The sequence below is a fragment of the Arachis stenosperma genome, chromosome 4, assembly GCF_014773155.1.
Source record: "Arachis stenosperma cultivar V10309 chromosome 4, arast.V10309.gnm1.PFL2, whole genome shotgun sequence".
Taxonomy (NCBI): domain Eukaryota; kingdom Viridiplantae; phylum Streptophyta; class Magnoliopsida; order Fabales; family Fabaceae; genus Arachis; species Arachis stenosperma.
The window spans coordinates 93169705-93190618 of NC_080380.1; the positions used below are offsets into that span (position 1 = coordinate 93169705).

Here is a 20914-nt window from a genome sequence, read left to right on the forward strand (position 1 = left end):
GATCCTTCCATGAGAAATTTGGATGATTTCTCCATGATGAGTTACAGGTGTTTCCATAAGGTTCACCCATGTAATTAACCTCTGCCATGGCAAGGTTCTCAGGATCATAAGCGTCTTCAGAAGCTGCCTCTTTAGTACTGTTGGATGCATGTTGCCATCCATTCAGATTTTGAGAGATCATGTTGACCTGTTGAGTCAACACTTTGTTCTGAGCCAATATGGCATTCAGAGCATCAATTTCAAGAAATCCTTTCTTCTGAGGTATCCCATTATTCACGGAATTCCTCTTAGAAGTGTACATGAATTGGTTATTTGCAAGCATGTCAATGAGTTCTTGAGCCTCTTCTAGCGTTTTCTTTAGGTGAATGGATCCACCTGCAGAATGGTCCAATGACATTTTCGAAAATTCAGATAGACCATAATAGAATATATCTAATATGGTCCATTCTGAAAACATGTCAGATGGACATCTTTTGGTCAGCTGCTTGTATCTTTTCCAAGCTTCATAGAGGGATTCACCATCTTTTTGTTTGAAGGTTTGAACATCCACTCTCAGCTTGCTCAGCTTTTGAGGAGGAAAGAATTTATCCAAGAAGGTTGTGACCAGCTTATCCCAGGGGTCCAGGCTATCATTGGGTTGTGAATCCAACCATATTCTAGCTCTGTCTCTTACAGCAAAAGGGAAAAGCATGAGTCTGTAGACTTCAGGATCAACTCCATTCGTCTTTACAGTCTCACAGATCTGCAAGAGCTCAGTTAAAAATTGATAAGGATCTTCAGATGGAAGTCCATAAAACTTGCAGTTTTGTTGCATTAAGTCAACTAGCTAAGGTTTCAGCTCAAAGTTATTGGCTCCAATGGCAGGAATGGAGATGCTTCTTCCATCAAATTTGGACGTTGGCTTTGTGAAGTCACCAAGCATTCTCCTTGCATTATTATTATTTTCGGCTGCCATCTTCTACTCTTGTTCGAAAATTTCTGAAAGGTTGTTTCTGGATTGTTGTAATTTAGTTTCTCTTAGTTTCTTTTTTAGAGTCCTTTCAGGTTCAGGATCAATTTTAACAAGAGTGCCTTTTTCCCTGTTCCTGCTCATATGAAAGAGAAGAAAACAAGAAAAGAAGAGGAATCCTCTATGTCATAGTATAGAGATTCCTTTATGTTAGTAGAAAAAGAAAGGGGAGAAGAATGTAGAAGAGTAGGTTCAGATATTTAGATGGAGAGAGGTGAAGAGAAGTGTTAGTAATTAAATAATTAAGTAGAATAACAAAAAAGAAAGAGAATTTCGAAAATAATTTTGAAAAAGGGGTTAGTATTTTGGAAAATTAAAAGATAAGTGATGTGCGGAAAACAATCCGACACAAAACTCACCGGCAAGTGCACCGGGTCGCATCAAGTAATAAAAACTCACGGGAGTGAGGTCGATCCCACAGGGATTGAAGGATTGAGCAATTTTAGTTTAGTGGTTGATTAGTCAAGCGGATCAAGATTTGGTTGATTGATTGGTGATTTACAGAATTTAAATTGCATTGAAAGTAAAGAAAATAGGAAATAAATTGCTGAATCTTAAATAACAAGAAATTAAATGGCAGAAACTTAGATTGCAAGAAATGTAAATTGCAGAATCTTAAAGTGCTGGAAATGTAAATGGCTTGAATTGTAAAGGGAATTGGGAGTTGGATTTGTAGAAATTAAACAAGGAAAAGTAAAATTGCAACGAGCAGAGAAGTAGAGAATGATTTAGATCAAACCGGATCTTAAACAGAAAAGTAAATGAGCATGGAAAGCATTAAACAGAATGTAAAGTTGGAATTTAGATCTCAGGACCCAGAGACTAGAAAACCAAGTCTAGATCTCAATGCCTTCCTAGATCCAACAAGAACAATTTGCAAGGGAAATGTAAATTGCAAAGAAAGTAGATTGAGAAGCAAGTAACAGAAAATTAAATTCAAGTATGCAGTAAAGAAACAGAGAGATCCAAGGATGAGATTGAAACAGAATTCCTTCAATTCTCCAACCCAAGATCCAAGACAGTTGTAATTGAAATTGAAAGCAATAAAACTAAGAGGAAGAGAATGGAATTCTCCTTCCCCAAAACTAAGAAATTAAAGATCACTCAGTAACTAAAGCTCTCTGAAAATGCCAAAAGGAAAACTCTATGAAAACTAAGAAAAGGGAGCTCCCCGAATAACTTGAATTCTAGCCTATTTATACACTTTCTTCAAATGATCTTCAAGCCTTGAGATGGGCCTTTGCTCTTGGTGGAATTGGGTTGAAAGAGGCCTTGGTTGATTGCTCTTGAAGTTTGGAGAGGAACCAAAGTGAACCAATTGAACCGGGTTGGAGTTTTGTAAAAGTTGGAGTAAAAGTTTGAGTCAAAGTTAGGGGTCTAACTTTGAGGCTAACTTTTCATATCAGCTAGCAAAATTTGCTGATACCAACGTTGGTGCCAAAGTTAGGGGTCTAACTTTGACTCCAACGTTGGCCATTCCTAATGCACCAATGGCGCCAACGTTAGCCTCCAAGTTAGGGGGCTAACGTTGGCGCAAACGTGAGTAGCCCCTGGGACAAATTTTTCATGCCAACGTTAGCCTCCAAGTTAGGGGGCTAACGTTGGCGCAAACGTGGGGTAGCCCTGGGTGATTTTCCAATTCTCACGTTAGCCTCCAAGTTAGGGGTCTAACTTTGAGGCTAACTTTTCACCCAAAAGTTTGTGCAAAAGTTTGAGGGCTAACTTCAAGTCCAACTTTATGCTTCCTGGTTCAATTTCACTTGTTTCATTGTCCTCTCTTTGCTTCTAGCCATTCCTTCTTACTTCAACCTTTCTCCAAGCTTTCTTCGCCTATCATCAACCAAACACATCAAAGCTATGCTCAAAATCATGAGATGTTCATTCTATCCTAATATGCAACCATTATGGCATCAAATCTCATGAAAAAGCATGAATTTATCTATGGTTGGTTAAATCAAAGGAAGCATGAAAATTCTACCCAATTTAGCTTGCTTAGGCCTCAAGAAAGTGCATAATTCAATTAAAAACAAAAGAAAGAGACTAGTGAAACTAGGCTAAGATGACTTGTCATCAATAAGATAGAATTAAAATTAAAACAATTAATTAATTAAAAATAATTTTTGAAAAAGAGAGAGGTATTTTCGAAAATTAGAGAGGGAAAAGTAGTTAGGTGGTTTTGAAAAAGATAGGAAACAAACAAAAAGTTAGTTAGTTGAAAAAGATATTAAAATCAAATTTGAAAAGATAAGAAGATAAGAAGTTAGATAAGATATTTTGAAATCAAATTTTGAAAAAGATAAAATTTTTGAAAAAGATAAGATAAGAGATAAAAAGATTTAATTTAAAAATTTGAAATTACTTACTTCACTAACAAGAAACTACAAGATAAGATTCTAGAACTTAAAGATTAAACCTTTCTTAACAAGAAAGTAACAAACTTCAAATTTTTGAATCAATCACATTAATTATTAGTGAATTTTCGAAAACATGATATAAAGATAAGAAAAAGATTTTGAAAATAATTTGAAAAAGATTTTTGAAATTTTCGAAAAAAGAGGAAAAAATGAAAAAGATATGATTTTTGAAAAAGATTTTGAAAAGATAAGATTTTTGAATTTTTGAAAATTTGACTTGACTTGTAAGAAACAACTAATTTTAAAAATTTTTGACCAAGTCAACCCAAAATTTCGAAAATCTGGAGGGAAATAAGGAAAAGATTTTTTTTTTTTTGATTTTTTGGAATTTTTAATTATGAGAGAGAAAAACAACAAAAATACTCAATGCATGAAATTTTTTAGATCAAAACAATGAATGCATGCAAGAATACTATGAATGTCAAGATGAACACCAAGAACACTTTGAAGATCATGATGAACATCAAGAACATATTTTTGAAAAAAATTTTAATGCAAAGAAGACATGCAAGACACCAAACTTAGAAATCTTTAATGCATGGACTCTAACAAACAAAAAATGCATATGAAAAACAACAAACAACTCAAAACAAGAAAACCTCAAGATCAAACAAGAGGATTTATCAAGAACAACTTGAAGATCATGAAGAACACTATGAATGCATGGAATTTTGGAAAAATGCAAGAAAAATTTTTTTAAAGCATGCAATTGACACCAAACTTAAAAATTAACTCAAGACTCAAACAAGAAACACAAAATATTTTTTATTTTTATGATTTTCTAAATTTTTTTTTTGGATTTTTATTATTATTTTCGAAAATATTTTGGAAAAATGAAAAGGAAAAGAAAAATTTTGAAAAAGTTTTTGAAAAGAAAATTACCTAATCTGAGCAACAAGATGAACCGTCAGTTGTCCATACTCGAACAATCCCCAGCAACGGCGCCAAAAACTTGGTGGACGAAATTGTGATCACATTAATGTAGTATTCTTTGTTGTTGTATGGAATCATTATTATGGCACTTATGTGTGGACACAACTCCGTTCAACTTAACCAGCAAGTGTACTGGGTCATCCAAGTAATACCTTACGTGAGTAAGGGTCGATCCCACAGAGATTGTTGGTATGAAGCAAGCTATGGTCACCTTGTAAATCTCAGTTAGGCAGATTAAATGGTTATGGGTTTCGAAAAATTATTAATAAATAGAAAATAAAAAGGGATAGAAATACTTATGTAAATCAATAGTGGGAATTTCAGATAGGCGTGTGGAGATGCTAGAATCCTTTCGAATCTCTACTTTCTTATTGCTTTCATCCAATCCTTCTTACTCCTTTCCATGGCAAGCTGTATGTAGGGCATCACCATCATCAATGGCTACTTTTAATCCTCTCGGGAAAATGGTCCTATGCGCTGTCACTGCACGGCTAATCGTCTGGAGGTATCACCCTTGCTGATGGCTACATCTCATCCTCTCAGTGAAAACGGTCCAAATTCTCTGTCACAGCACGGCTAATCAGCTGTTGGTTCTCGATCATTGATGAGCGGATAATTTGTATGCTTTTTGGCATTGTTTTTAGTATGTTTTTAGTAGTTTTAGTTGAGTTCTTAGTATATTTTTATTAGTTTTTAGTTAAAATTCACTTTTCTGGACTTTACTATGAGTTTGTGTGTTTTTCTGTGATTCCAGGTATTTTCTGGCTGAAATTGAGGGATCTGAGCAAAAATCTGATCTAGAGACTCAAAAGGACTGCAGATGCTGTTGGATTCTGACCTCCCTGCACTCGAAGTGGATTTTCTGGAGCTACAGAAGCCCAATTGGCGCGCTCTCAACGGCGTTGGAAAGTAGACATCCTGGGCTTTCCAGCAATATATAATAGTCCATACTTTGCCCAAGATTTGATGGCCCAAACCGGCGTTCAAAGTCACCTCAAGAAATTCCAGCGTTAAACGCCGGAACTGGCACCTAATTGGGAGTTAAACGCCCAAACTGGCACTAAAGCTGGCGTTTAACTCCAAGAAGAGTCTCTACACGAAAATGCTTCATTGCTCAGCCCAAGCACACACCAAGTGGGCCCGGAAGTGGATTTTTATGTCATTTACTCATTTCTGTACACCTTAGGCTACTAGTTTTCTATAAGTAGGACCTTTTACTATTGTATTAAAAATCTTCGGATCTTTGGAACCTTTTCTAGAGATCTTTTGATCACTCTGGGAGGCTGGCCTCACGGCCATGCCTAGACCTTGTTCTTATGTATTTTCAACGGTGGAGTTTCTACACACCATAGATTAAGGTGTGGAGCTCTGCTGTACCTCGAGTATTAATGCAATTACTATTGTTCTTCTATTCAATTCCGCTTGTTCTTTGTCCAAGATATCACTTGTTCTTCAACTTGATGAAGGTGATGATTGACGCCCATCACCATTCTCACCCATGAACAAGGTGACTGACAACCACTCTTGTTCTACAAGCATCTGAGGCTTAGTGAATATCTCTTGGATTCCTGATTGCACGATGCATGGTTGATCGCCTAACAACCGAGTGCTCGCCTGACAAACGAGCCAACCATTCCGTGAGATCAGAGTCTTCGTGGTATAGGCGAGAACTGATGGCAGCATTCAAGAGAATCCGGAAGGTCTAACCTTGTCTGTGGTATTCTGAGTAGGATTCAATGACTGAATGACTGTGACGTACTTCAAACTCCTAGCAGGCTAGGGCGTTAGTGACAGACGCAAAAGTATCAATGGATATTATTCCGGCCTGAACGAGAACCGACAGATGATTAGCCTATGCTGTGACAGAGCATCAGGGACGTATTTTCACTGAGAGGATGGGAGGTAGCTGCTGACAACAGTGAAACCCTACACGAGCTTGCCATGGAAAGGAGTAAGAAGGATTGGATGAAGGCAGTAGGAAAGCAGAGAGACGGAAGGGAAGGCATCTTCATACGCTTATCTGAAGTTCCTACCAATGAATTACATAAGTATCACTATCTTTATCTTTTATGTTATTTTCGTTCATCATCATATACATTTGAGTTTACCTGACTAAGATTTACAAGATGACCATAGCTTGCTTCAATGCTAACAATCTCCGTGGGATCGACCCTTACTCACGTAAGGTATTACTTGGACGACCCAGTGCACTTGCTGGTTAGTTGTGCGAAGTTGTGTAATGCCATGGAATTGAACCACCAAGTTTTTGGAGTTCATGACCAGGGATTATGAGAGTTGTGAAAAGTATTGTTCACAATTTCGCGCACCAAGTTTTTGGCGCCGTTGCCGGGGATTGTTCAAGTTTTGAGCAAGCTCTTGGTAACAATGCCTGGGATTGTTCAGTTTGGACAACTGACGGTTCATCTTGTTGCTTAGATTAGGTATTTATTTTTTTCGAAATTCTTGAAGATGAGTTCTAGAGTTTCATGATGATTTATTGAAATCTGGCTGGCTGAGAGGCCATGTCTAATCTGATTGGACCGAGGTTTCAACTTATCACCACAAGAGCTTGTTGATTTTCATCAATTTTGCTTTTGGAGCAGTGATCTGCTGAGGCTTGGCTGACCTTTGGTCATGTCTAGTGTTTTGGACCGAAGCTTTCTTTGAAAGCTTGGCTGGCTGTGAAGCCATGTCTATTTCCTGGACCGGAGTCTTAGACTAGCATTGCACGGATTCCTGGAATTCTCATTAAGAATTTTGATTCCTTTTTCCACTTAAATTTCGAAAAACACAAAAAAAAAAAATTCACAAAAACCATAAAAACCAAAAATATTTGATGTCTAGAGTCTCATCTTAAGTTTGGTGTCAAATGCATGTTTTTGTTATATCTTTCGAATCCATGCATGTAATTCTTTGTTTTGATCTTTAAATTCTATTGACTTGAGTATCTTGGTGTTTCATATAGTGTCAGTAGTACACAAACTGCTAAGTTTGGTGTCTTGCATGCATTGTTATTTGATTCTTGTTGCATTTTGATTATTAAAAATCCAAAAATATTTTTAATTTGTGTCTTTTCAAGTCAATGATACAAAGAATTGAAGATTCAGAACATACTGCAGAGGAATTATACAGAAAAAGCTGAGCATTCAAAAATGCCCAGTGAAGAAGACAGACTGGCGTTTAAACGCCAGCCAGGGTACCTGGTTGGGCGTTTAATGCCCAAAGAGGTAGCATTTTGGGCGTTAAACGCCAGAATGTATACCATTCTGGGCGTTTAACGCCAGGATGGTGCTAGGGGGAAGATTTTTTTCAAAATCAATTTTTTTTCAAGTTTCAAAGTTTTTCAAAATCAAATCTTTTTCAAATCATATCTTTTCAATCAAATGTTTTCAAAATCAATTTCTTTCCTTTTTCAAAGATACTTCCTAACAATTAATGATTTGATTGAACATTTTTTGCCTTTTCTGTTGAGGAAGGTTTTATGTTTGAATCATATCTTTTCTTGTTAGGCAAGTCATTAATTTTTAAAATCATATCTTTTCAAATTGTTTTCCAATCATATCTTTTAAAATTGTTTTCAAATCATATCTTCTCAATCACATTTTTTAAAACCAATCATATCTTCTCAACCACATCTTTTTCAAAATAAGTTTTCAATCAAATCTTTTTGATTTCTAATTTCAAAATCTTTTTCAAAAATCACTTGATTTCTTTTCCACTTTCAATTTTCGAAAATGATCAATCAATTTTTCAAAATATTTTTAAAATCCTCTTAATTTAATTTTCGAAAATCCTCTTCCCTCTCTCTCACATCCTTCTATTTATGGAGTACTGCTCCTTCTTAATGCACAATTCGAACTCTATCTCATCAAGTTCGAATTCTTCTACCTTCTTTCTTCTATTTTTCTTTTCCTCTGACACTTCAAGGAATCTCTATACTGTGACATAGAGGATTCCACATTTTTCTTTTTCTCTTCTCTTTCTTATGAGCAGGAAAAAAGACAAAGGCATTCTTGTTGAAGCTGACCCTGAACCTGAGAGGACCTTGAAGAGAAAGTTAAGAAAAGCTAAAGCACAACTCTCTGTTGAGGACCTGACCGAATTCTTCAAGGAAAAAGAACCCATGGCAGCCGAAAACAACAACAATGCCAACAATGCAAGGAAGGTGCTGGGTGACTTCACTGCACCTACTCCTGATTTCTATGGGAGAAGCATCTCTATCCCTGCCATTGGAGCAAACAACTTTGAGCTTAAGCCTCAATTAGTTTCTCTAATGCAACAGAATTGCAAGTTCCATGGACTTCCAATGGAAGATCCTCATCAGTTCTTAGCTGAATTCCTGCAAATCTGTGACACAGTCAAGACTAATGGGGTTGACCCTGAGGTCTATAGACTGATGCTATTCCCTTTTGCTGTAAGAGACAGAGCTAGAATATGGTTGGATTCTCAACCTAAAGAAAGCCTGGACTCTTGGGAAAAGCTAGTCAATGCCTTCTTGGCAAAGTTCTTTCCACCTCAAAGATGGAGTAAGCTTAGAGTGGAAGTCCAAACCTTCAGACAGAAGGATGGAGAATCCCTCTATGAAGCTTGGGAAAGATACAAACAATTAATCAGAAGATGTCCCTCAGACATGCTTTCTGAATGGAGCATCATAGGTATCTTCTATGATGGTCTATCTGAACTATCCAAGATGTCTTTGGATAGCTCTGCTGGAGGATCTCTTCATCTAAAGAAGACGCCTACAGAGGCTCAAGAGCTAATTGAAATGGTTGCAAATAACCAATTCATGTACACTTCTGAAAGGAATCCTGTGAACAATGGGACTAATTAGAAGAAAGGAGTTCTTGAGATTGATACTCTGAATGCCATATTGGCTCAGAACAAGATATTGACTCAACAAGTCAATTTGATTTCTCAAAGTCTGTCTGGAATGCAAAATGCACCTGGCAGTACTAAGGAAGCTTCATCTGAGGAAGAAGCTTATGATCCTGAGAACCCTTCCATGGAAGAGGTGAATTACCTAGGAGAACCCTATGGAAACACCTATAATTCTTCATGGAGAAATCACCCAAATTTCTCATGGAAGAATCAAGAGAGACCTCAACAAGGTTTCAATAACAATAATGGTGGAAGAAATAGGTTTAGCAATGGCAAGCCTTTTCCATCATCTTCTCAGCAACAGACAGAGAGTTCTAAGCAGAATACTTCTGACTTAGCAAAAATGGTCTCTGATCTAATAAAGACCACTCAAAGTTTCATGACTGAAACAAGGTCCTCCATTAGGAATTTGGAAGGACAAGTGGGTCAGCTAAGTAAGAAAGTTACTGAACTTCCTCCTAGTACTCTCCCAAGTAATACAGAAGAAAATCCAAAAGGAGAGTGCAAAGCCATAAACATGGCCGAATATGGAGAGGAAAGAGAGGAGGAGGACGCCACTGAGGAAGACCCCAGTGGGCGTGCACCAATCTCCTCTAAGTCCCTCAATGAGGAACAATGGGAATCTGAGGCTCAAAATGAGACCATAGAGATTCCATTGGACTTACTTCTGCCATTCATGAGCTCTGATGAGTATTCTTCCTCTGAAGAGGATGAGTATGTCACTGAAGAGCAAGTTGCTAAATACCTTGGAGCAATCATGAAGCTAAATGACAAGTTATTTGGAAATGAGACTTGGGAGGGTGAACCACCTTTGCTCACCAAAGAACTGGATGACTTGTCTAGGCAGAAACTGCCTCAAAAGAGGCAGGATCCTGGGAAGTTTTCTATACCTTGCACCATAGGCACCATGACCTTCAAGAAGGCCTTGTGTGACTTAGGGTCAAGTGTAAACCTCATGCCCCTCTCTGTAATGGAGAAATTAGGGATCTTTGAGGTGCAAGCTGCAAAAATCTCACTGGAGATGGCAGACAACTCAAGAAAACAAGCCTATGGACTTGTAGAGGATGTTCTGGTAAAAGTTGAAGACCATTACATCCCTACTAATTTCATAGTCCTAGAGACTGGGAAGTGCATGGATGAATCCATCATCCTTGGCAGACCCTTCCTAGCCACAGCAAAGGCTGTGATTGATGTTGATAGAGGAGAGTTGATCATTCAAGTGAATGAAGAATCCTTGGTGTTTAAGGCCCAAGGACATCCCTCTATCATCATGGAGAGGAAGCATGAAGAGCTTCTCTCAAAACAGAGCCAAGCAGAGCCCCCACAGTCAAACTCTAAGTTTGGTGTTGGGAGGCCACAACCAAACTCTAAGTTTGGTGTTGAACCCCCACATTCAAAATCTAAGTTTGGTGTTGGGAGGTTCCAACACGGTTCTGAGTATTTCTGAGGCTCCATGAGAGTCCTCTATCAAGCTAATGACATTAAAGAAGCGCTTGTTGGGAGGCAACCCAATGTTTTATAGTTAACTATTTTCTTTTGTTATTTTATCTTTTTTGTAGGTTGATGATCATAAGAAGTCACAAAAACAATGAAAAAAGCAAAAACAGAATGAAAAACAGGAAGAAAAATAGCACACCCTGGAGGAGAAGAAGCTGGCGTTCAAATGCCAGTAATGCTAGCTGTTGGGCGTTTAACGCCCAGTCTGGCACCATTCTGGGCGTTTAACGCCAGAAAGGGGCACCAGACTGGCGTTAAACGCCAGTAAAGGGCAACAACCTGGCGTTAAACGCCAGGAATGGGCACCAGCCCGGCGTTTAACGCCAGAAATGGCTCAAAACTTGAATTTTGATGCCATTTGGTGCAGGGATGACTTCTCCTTGACACCACAGGATCTGTGGACCCCACAGGACCCCACCACCACTCTCTCTCTTCTTCCCCCATTCACCAATCACCTCAAAACCTCTTCCCCAAAAACCCTTCACCTATCAAATCCCATCTTTCTCTTCACCACTCACATCCATCCTTCATAAATCCCCACCAACCTCACCCTTCAAATTCAAACCACTTTCCCTCCCAAACCCACCCATCATGGCCGAACCATTACCCCCCCTCTCTCCTATATATACCCTTCTTCAACCCTTCATTTTCATACAACCTAAACACCCCTTCTTTCCCTTCTTGGCCGAACACACCACCTTCTCCCTCTTCCTCATTTCTTCTTCTTCTACTCTCTTATTTCTTCTTTTGCTCGAGGACGAGCAAACATTTTAAGTTTGGTGTGGTAAAAGCATTGCTTTTTCATTTTTCCATAACCATTATGGCATCCAAGGCCGGAGAAACCTCTAGAAAGAGGAAAGGGAAGGCAAAAGCTTCCACCTCCGAGTCATGGGAGATGGATAGATTCCTCTCAAGGGTGCATCAAGACCACTTCTATGAAGTTGTGGCCTTGAAGAAGGTGATCCCCGAGGTCCCCTTTTCACTCAAAAAGGGTGAATATCCGGAGATCCGCCATGAGATCCGAAGAAGAGGTTGGGAAGTACTCACCAACCCCATTCAACAAGTCAGAATCTTGATGGTTCAAGAGTTCTATGCCAATGCATGGATCACAAAGAACCATGACCAAAGTGTGAACCCGAATCCAAAGAATTATCTCACTATGGTTCGGGGGAAATACTTGGATTTTAGTCCGGAGAGTGTGAGGGTGGCGTTCAACTTGCCTATGATGCAAGGAGATGAGCATCCTTATACAAGAAGGGTCAACTTTGATTAAAGGTTGGACCAAGTCCTCACAACCATATGTGAAGAGGGCGCACAATGGAAGCAAGATTCAAGAGGAAAGCCGGTTCAATTGAGAAGGCATGACCTCAAGCCCGTGGCTAGAGGATGGTTAGAGTTCATACAACGCTCAATCATTCCCACTAGCAACCGGTCCGAAGTTACCATAGACCGGGCTATCATGATCCATAGCATCATGATTGGAGAAGAAGTGGAAGTTCATGAGGTCATAGCCCAAGAACTCTACAAGGTGGCGGATAAGTCCTCTACCTTAGCAAGGTTAGCCTTTCCTCACCTCATTTGTCACCTCTGTTATTCAGTTGGAGTTGACATAGAGGGAGATACCCCCATTGATGAGGATAAGCCCATCACCAAGAAAAGGATGGAGTACACAAGAGACCCCTCTCATCAAGAGATCCCTGAGATGCCTCAAGGGATGCACTTTCCTCCACAAAACTATTGGGAGCAACTGAACACCTCCCTAGGTGAACTGAGTTCCAACATCGGACAACCAAGGGTGGAGCATCAAGAACACTCCATCATCCTTCATGAAATTAGAGAAGACCAAAGAATCATGAGGGAGGAGCAACAAAGACAAGGAAGAGACATTGAGGAGCTCAAGCACTCCATAGGATCTTCAAGAGGAAGAAAGAGCCGCCATCACTAAGGTGGACCCGTTCTTTGATTTCCTTGTTCTTTATTCTTCTGTTTTTCGAATTTTATGCTTATGTTTATCCATGTTTGTGTCTTGTGATCATTAGTGTCTTAGTGTCTATGCCTTAAAGTTATGAATGTCCTATGAATCCATCACCTTTCTTGAATAAAAACGTGCTTAATTGAAAAGGAAAGAATTGCATGAATTCTGAATTTTATAATAGTTTAATTAATTTGATGTGGTGGCAACACTATTGTTCTTTGAATGTATGCTTGAACAGTGCATATGTCTTTTGAATTTGTGGTTCATGAATGTTGGCTCTTGAAAGAATGATGAAAAAGGAGACATGTTATTGAGGATCTGAAAAATCATTAAAAATGATTCTTGAAGCAAGCAAAAGCAGTGAATACAAAAAAAAAAAAAGAGGGAAGCAAACGAAAAAAAAAAAAAACCGAAAAAAAAAGAGAAGAAAGAAAAAGAAAGAAAGTTGTGATCCAAGGCAATAAGAGTGTGCTTAAGAACCCTGGACACCTCTAATTGGGGACTTTAGCAAAGCTGAGTCACAATCTGAAAAGGTTCACCCAATTATGTGTCTGTGGCATGTATGTATCCGGTGGTAATACTGGAAGACAGAGTGCTTTGGGCCACAGCCAAGACTCAATAAAAAGCTATGTTCAAGAATCATCATACTTTACTAGGAGAATCATTAACACTATCTGGATTCTAAGTTCCTAAAGAAGCCAATCATTCTGAATTACAAGGGATAGAGTGAGATGCCAAAACTATTCAGAGACAAAAAGCTAAAAGCCCCGCTCATCTAATTAATACTGATCTTCATAGATGTTTTTGGAGTTCATTGCATATTCTCTTCTTTTTATCTTATTTGATTTTCAGTTGCTTGGGGACAAGCAACAATTTAAGTTTGGTGTTGTGATGAGCGGATAATTTGTATGCTTTTTGGCATTGTTTTTAGTATGTTTTTAGTAGTTTTAGTTGAGTTCTTAGTATATTTTTATTAGTTTTTAGTTAAAATTCACTTTTCTGGACTTTACTATGAGTTTGTGTGTTTTTCTGTGATTTCAGGTATTTTCTGGCTGAAATTGAGGGATCTGAGCAAAAATCTGATCCAGAGACTCAAAAGGACTGCAGATGCTGTTGGATTCTGACCTCCCTGCACTCGAAGTGGATTTTCTGGAGCTACAGAAGCCCAATTGGCGCGCTCTTAACGGCGTTGGAAAGTAGACATCCTGGGCTTTCCAGCAATATATAATAGTTCATACTTTGCCCAATATTTGATGGCCCAAACCGGCGTTCAAAGTCACCTCAAGAAATTCCAGCGTTAAACGCCGGAACTGGCACCTAATTGGGAGTTAAACGCCCAAACTGGCACTAAAGCTGGCGTTTAACTCCAAGAAGAGTCTCTACACGAAAATGCTTCATTGCTCAGCCCAAGCACACACCAAGTGGGCCCGGAAGTGGATTTTTATGTCATTTACTCATTTCTGTACACCTTAGGCTACTAGTTTTCTATAAGTAGGACCTTTTACTATTGTATTAAAAATCTTCTGATCTTTGGAACCTTTTCTAGAGATCTTTTGATCACTCTGGGAGGCTGGCCTCACGGCCATGCCTAGACCTTGTTCTTATGTATTTTCAACGGTGGAGTTTCTACACACCATAGATTAAGGTGTGGAGCTCTGCTGTACCTCGAGTATTAATGCAATTACTATTGTTCTTCTATTCAATTCCGCTTGTTCTTTGTCCAAGATATCACTTGTTCTTCAACTTGATGAAGGTGATGATTGACGCCCATCACCATTCTCACCCATGAACAAGGTGACTGACAACCACTCTTGTTCTACAAGCATCTGAGGCTTAGTGAATATCTCTTGGATTCCTGATTGCATGATGCATGGTTGATCGCCTGACAACCGAGTGCTCGCCTGACAAACGAGCCAACCATTCCGTGAGATCAGAGTCTTCGTGGTATAGGCGAGAACTGATGGCAGCATTCAAGAGAATCCGGAAGGTCTAACCTTGTCTGTGGTATTCTGAGTAGGATTCAATGACTGAATGACTGTGACGTACTTCAAACTCCTAGCAGGCTAGGGCGTTAGTGACAGACGCAAAAGTATCAATGGATATTATTCCGGCCTGAACGAGAACCGACAGATGATTAGCCTATGCTGTGACAGAGCATCAGGGACGTATTTTCACTGAGAGGATGGGAGGTAGCTGCTGACAACAGTGAAACCCTACACGAGCTTGCCATGGAAAGGAGTAAGAAGGATTGGATGAAGGCAGTAGGAAAGCAGAGAGACGGAAGGGAAGGCATCTTCATACGCTTATCTGAAGTTCCTACCAATGAATTACATAAGTATCACTATCTTTATCTTTTATGTTATTTTTGTTCATCATCATATACATTTGAGTTTACCTGACTAAGATTTACAAGATGACCATAGCTTGCTTCAATGCTAACAATCTCCATGGGATCGACCCTTACTCACGTAAGGTATTACTTGGACGACCCAGTGCACTTGCTAGTTAGTTATGCGAAGTTGTGTAATGCCATGGAATTGAACCACCAAGTTTTTGGAGTTCATGACCAGGGATTATGAGAGTTGTGAAAAGTATTGTTCACAATTTCGCGCACCAATCATGTTGGAATAGGATCCACTGATCCTTTTGCGTTTGTCATCACGCCCAGCAATCACGAGTTTGAAGCTCGTCACAGTCATTCAATACCGAAATCCTACTCGGAATACCACAGACAAGGTTAGACTTTCTGGATTCCCAGGATCCTACTCGGAATACCACAGACAAGGTTAGACTTTCCGGATCCCCATGAATGCCGCCATCTATCTAGCTTATACCACGAAGATTCTGTTGGGGAATCTAAGAGATATGCGCCCGGCCTAGAGTAGAACGGAAGTGGTTGTCAATCACGCGCGTTCATAGGTGAGAATGATGATGAGTGTCACGGATCATCACATTCATCAAAGTGTTGTGCAACGTATATCTTGGAATAAGAATAAAAGAGAATTGAATAGAAAGTAATAGTAATTGTATTGAAACTTGAGGTACAGCAGAGCTCCACACCCTTAATCTATGGTGTGCAGAAACTCCACCGTTGAAAATACATAAGTGAAAGGTTCAGGCATGGCCAAATGGCCAGCCCCCTGAATGATCAAAAGACCAAATGATCAAAGACTAAACAGTCAAAAGATTAAACTGTCAAAAGATGTCTAATACAATAGTAAATTATCCTATTTATACTAGACTAGCTACTAGGGTTTACATGAGTAAGTAATTGATGCGTAAATCCACTTCCGGGGCCCACTTGGTGTATGCTTCGGCTGAGCTTGATCTATCCACGAGCTGAGTTTTTTCTTGGAGTTGAACTCCAAGTTATAACGTGTTTTGGGCGTTCAACTCCGGATCATGACGTGTTTCTGGCGTTTAACTCCAGACAGCAGCATGTACTTGGCGTTCAACGCCATGTTACGTCGTCAAATTCCGAATAAAGTATAGACTATTATATATTGCTGGAAAGCTCTGGATGTCTAATTTCCAACGCTGTTGAGAGCGCGCCATTTGGAGTTCTGTAGCTCCAGAAAATCTATTTCGAGTGCAGGGAGGTCAGATTCCAACAGCATCAGCAGTCCTTTTGTCAGCCTTTTTAAGAGTTTTGCTCAAGTCCCTCAATTTCAACCAGAAATTACCTAAAATCACAGAAAAATACACAAACTCATAGTAAAGTCCAGAAATGTGAATTTAACATAAAAACTAATGAAAACATCCCTAAAAGTAGCTTGAACTTACTAAAAACTACCTAAAAACAATGCCAAAAAGCGTATAAATTATCCGCTCATCAACCTTCCTTCAATTGTTAGAGGATGACTAAATGACATTGATCCCTACAACTATCATATTATGGTTAGTGATAAGGATAGAGATCCTTAACCATTAACTCTTGCCAAGACCCTTTTGCCATTTGATTTTTCCTTACTTATTGCTATTTACTTTCTTGTTCATAATTTCAAAAACCCAAAAATACTTTTCCACAACCAATAATTAGTATACTATCTTGCAATTCCTTTGAGAGACGACCCGAGGTTTGAATACTTCGGTTTATTTTCATTGGGTTTGTACTTGTGACAAACAATTTAAACATTGACCGAGGATAATTTGATGGTTTAGAACAACACTTGCAACGCGATTTTATTGAGAAATTCTTTACCGACATTTTTCCTCTGTCAAGTTTTTTTGGTAGAGACCGACTTGTGTGGGTAAAAATTTCTTTTTTTCCCAACACCAATTTTTAATTTCCTTTTTTAGCTAATTGTTGCATTGCATAATAGATTACATGTGTAGATAGTTGCTTGCATTTAAGTACTATTTGATTGAAGTGATAATTTCTTTTTCATGAAACTATTTTAGGGCATTACACTAATTTGAATTAAAAATTTTCAACTTGTTTGAAGAAATCTATTCTGGAACGGAGTTTTAGAGCTAGAACACATAAACCCAGTAAGATTTTGAGCTTACTTGATTGGTTTCATCTTATTAACCAATGTGTTATTTTGGTGTATGTTGTTCTCTCTAAGATTGTGATCTTTGTCTTGCTTGATTCTATATTTCCATTGTTTGATGAATGAATGCATTTATATGATTGAGGCCTTTGTTTCACTGTAGCTCACATACCCAAATAGCCTTACCTTGTTGTCAATCTTTTGCAAACTACTGTTGAGCCTATTTTTTCCCATTTATTCTTTACTTTAGCACATCACTTATGATTGGATTTTCGACGGTTTAGAATTCACAAATGAAATCTCGTTGTAATATAGTTTCTAAACCAACAAATAATCCTTTCATACAAAAGATTGTTTGTCACTAGTACAAACCCCTAAAATTATAAACCGAAGTATTCAAACCTCAGGTCGTTCTCCCTAGGAATTGCAATGAAGTGTCTTGTTATTCGTTATGAGTTTATATATTTTGGGGTTTTGATAAAAGACATGAATGATAAATGGCAAGGAAGTAAACTAATAGCTAAAAAGGTCTTGGCAAGGGTTGGTGGTCAAGGATCTCTATCTTAATCACTAACCACAACATGAGAATTGGCAAGGATCATTCCCATTAAATCATCCTCTAACTAGTAGTAGAGGAAAGTCAAATGAGCTATATCAATCCTAGTCCATAAGTCCTAACTCTCCACTAATTCAATTAGTGAGAACTAAAGTCAAGGGATCCCAATCATCAATTACTTGGACATTAGTAACTCAAGAGTTCCTAAGTTACCTTTCCAAGCCAAGAGAACTAAAATTCTACTCTATCATCCTTCCAAGCATTTCATCAAACACTTGGAAGGCACAAAAGGTAAGCATAGCAAAATTGACAATAAGAGTAGAATCTAACAACAATATTGCAAAGAATTAAACAACAACAATCAAAAGGAACACAATTATTTTGAATTACCTCAAATTGAATTGAAAGAAAAGAGAAGAAACAAGAGTAGATCTACTACAAAGTATAGGAGCAACATAAAGGAAATTACAACAAAAGAATAGAAGAACGATGAATGTAACAACAAAGAATTGAAAGGTAGAAGTAGACGAAAGCATGAATTAAAACCCAGATCTAAGATTATTAACCTAAACCTAATCCTAATTAGAGAGAAGTAATCCTAATCCTAATGTGTGTAAAATGATGGAATCCCCCTTTTCTCTTCAATCCTTGGCCCTTTTAAGGCACTTTGGCGCCAAAGTTGGTTGCCAACTGGGCCCCACAGCTTTTCAGAATTCACTGGGTGCATTTTCACTTAAAAATCATGTGCCAGCATTGACGCGTATGCATACAGCACGCGTGCGCGTCCCTTGAGTTTTCACGATCCACGCATGCGCGTCCAGTGCACGTGCGCGTGGATAGGTGCATCCAAATCTTTGGCTTTCTCCATGTGTTCTCCACTTTGCATGCTTTCCTCTTCACTCCTTTGATCCATTCCTAGCCTTTTCAACCTGAAATCACTAACACACATATCAAGGCATCTAGTGGAGTCAAAGGTGAATAAAAATCATCAAATTAAAAGGTCTAAAAGCATGTTTTCACACTTAAGCACAAATTAAGGGAGAATCACAAAACAATGCTATTTCCTTGGATAAATGTGGGTAAAAGGTCATAAAGTCCCCTAAATGAAGCACAAGATAAACACTAAAAATGGGGTTTATCAGTCACCAACTCTAAGTGGAGAACAATAATGTCCCTAATTTGAATCCTTGGTTAGCTTAAACTAGTGAGAGTGTACATGAATTAAGTGTAGGGAATTTGGGTTTGGAAATATTTGGTTTGGGAATTGGGTATTGTATATTTTTGTTGAAATGTGAAAAAGATAGTTGAGCACATATTCTACATTCAATACCTTAATCATATGCATTGAGAAAAATAAGAAAAATAAAAAGAAAGAGAAAAAAGAAAAAAAGACAATAATAAAAAGGGGACAAAATGCCCCAAAGTAAATGGTGGTTGCAATATATATGAGTTGTACTCAAATTCGGATACATGAATATATGGAAAATATAGTTAATGGGTAGTTAGATTTTATATTTTGATTACATGGATTGTCTTAAGTTAGGTGGGAAGTTTAGGTTAATCTAGGATTCAGATTTTAGTCCACTTGAGCAAATACAATCCTACTGGTGGACGAAATTGTGATTCATCAATGTTGTATTCTTTGTTGTTGTATGGAATAATTATAATGGCTCTTTACTATGTGTGGACACAACTCCGTTCAACTAACCAGCAAGTGTACTGGGTCGTCCAAGTAATAAACCTTACGTGAGTAAGGGTCGATCCCACAGAGATTGTTGGTATGAAGCAAGCTATGGTTATCTTGTAAATCCCAGTCAGGTAGAGTCAAATGTAATTGGATTAGATATTTAAAAGATAAATAAAATAAAGGGATAGAAATACTTATGTAAATTAATAGTGGGAATTTCAGATAAGCGTATGGAGATACTGTGCCCTTTCTTTTTCTACTTTCCTACTTCTTCTTTCAATCCTTCTTACTCCTTTCCATGGCAAGCTGTATGTAGGGCATCACCATTGTCAATGGCTACATCCCATCCTCTCAGTGAAAAAGGTTCAAATGCTCTGTCACAGCACAGCTAATCATCTGTCGGTTCTCAATCAGGTTGGAATAGAATCCCTTGATTCTTTTGCGTCTGTCACTAACGCCCAGCCTTCAGGAGTTTGAAGCTCGTCACAGTCATTCAATCCCGGAATCATACTCGGAATACCACAGACAAGGTTAGACCTTCCGGATTCCCATGAATGCCACCATCAATTCTAGCTTATACCACGAAGATTCTGATTAAGGAATCCAAGAGATACGCGCCCAGCCTAAGGTAGAACGGAAGTGGTTGTCAGTCACGCGCGTTCATAGGTGAGAATGATGATGAGTGTCACGGATCATCAGATTCATCAAGTTGAAGTGCAACGAATATCTTAGAATAGGAATAAAGAGAATTGAATAGAAAATAGTAGTAATTGTATTGAAACTCGAGGTACAGTAGAGCTCCACACCCTTAATCTATGGTGTGTAGAAACTCCACCGTTGAAAATACATAAGTGAAAGGTTCAGGCATGGCCGAATGGCCAGCCCCCAAAACGTGATCAATGGCCTCCTCAGATGAAGAATAAAACAAAACTGAGACCAAAGATGTCTAATACAATAGTAAATTATCCTATTTATACTAGACTAGCTAATAGGGTTTACATGAGTAAGTAATTGATGCATAAATCCACTTTTGGGGCCCACTTGGTGTGTGCTTGGGCTGAGCTTGATCTATCCACGAGCTGAGGCTTCTTTTGGAGTTGAACGCCAAGTTGAAACGTGTTTTGGGCGTTCAACTCCGGGTCGTGACGTGTTTCTGGCGTTTTACTCCAGACAGCAACATGGAACTGGCGTTGAGCGCCAGTTTACGTCGTCAATTTCCGAATAAAGTATGAACTATTATATATTTCTGGAAAGCTCTGGTTGTCTACTTTCCAACGCCGTTGAGAGCGCACCATGTAGAGTTCTGTAGCTCCAGAAAATCCATTTCGAGTGCAGGGAGGTCAGATTCCAACAGCATCAGCAGTCCTTTGTTAGCCTCCTATCAGAGTTTTGCTCAAGTCCCTCAATTTCAGCCAGAAATTATCTGAAATCACAGAAAAATACACAAACTCATAGTAAAGTCCAGAAATGTG

General features: G+C 38.6%; 1 non-coding gene across 1 annotated transcript; it reads right to left on the minus strand.

Moving 5' to 3' along the window:
• Positions 1-8884: 8884 nt before the first annotated feature.
• On the minus strand, positions 8885-8992 carry LOC130978154 (small nucleolar RNA R71). The gene has a single exon (XR_009085813.1). It is a non-coding gene; the product is annotated as a small nucleolar RNA R71 (small nucleolar RNA).
• Between the last annotated feature and the right edge of the window lie 11922 nt (positions 8993-20914).